Source organism: Habropoda laboriosa, unplaced genomic scaffold (genome assembly GCF_001263275.1).
Source record: "Habropoda laboriosa isolate 0110345459 unplaced genomic scaffold, ASM126327v1 scaffold5, whole genome shotgun sequence".
Classification (NCBI taxonomy): domain Eukaryota; kingdom Metazoa; phylum Arthropoda; class Insecta; order Hymenoptera; family Apidae; genus Habropoda; species Habropoda laboriosa.
Genome location: NW_017100161.1, coordinates 1,083,606 through 1,084,169, shown reverse-complemented (window position 1 = coordinate 1,084,169; position 564 = coordinate 1,083,606). Strand labels below are relative to the sequence as shown.

The window sequence follows — 564 nt, the reverse complement described above, 5'->3', positions numbered from 1 at the left end:
ATCTGTTGGCTGTGATCAGCTGTTACTCTCGTTTGTAGAGAAGAGCGATCGATAGAGTAGCTTGATAGGAGAGAAGGACAATTGGACCGAAAGGAAATCCGCTCTAGATGCTTAAATGAAACAGTTAGACTGCGGATTTTGATGCGTTTATGGGAAATTTAAAGGTCCGAATTGCACAGAATCCAGGTAATACGAAAAAATGTACAAAATATCCAAATTACAGTTTCACTGCCTCTTACTACATTCTGAAAACTGTGAATAAAAATCCGCAATCTGCTAATTATTATTATCAGAAATTTTACAATTGAAATTCATCTCGAACGATCATTGGTGTCTTTCGTTTCATCGATCACCAAATCGAGAGTAAAGTATTTGCAATAACAATAGAACTCATGCGAACGACGAAAGAAAATTCGAACGGTGATATATTTACAGTTGATATTGTGCGAGTGATGTGTATATTTACAACTGAATTGGTGAGAATGCAATTGTACAAGAAGAGCGGAATGGAGAATGGAGTGTAACAGAGAAGATGTGAGAAATAGTGGGAATGGTAGTGTCGTG

The 564-nt window shown here is 37.1% G+C and overlaps 1 protein-coding gene across 4 annotated transcripts in view; it reads right to left on the bottom strand.

Moving 5' to 3' along the window:
• Positions 1-564, bottom strand: part of LOC108578426 — a 35,313-nt gene that overhangs the window by 3,797 nt on the left and 30,952 nt on the right. The gene's annotated exons all lie outside the window — the stretch shown is intronic.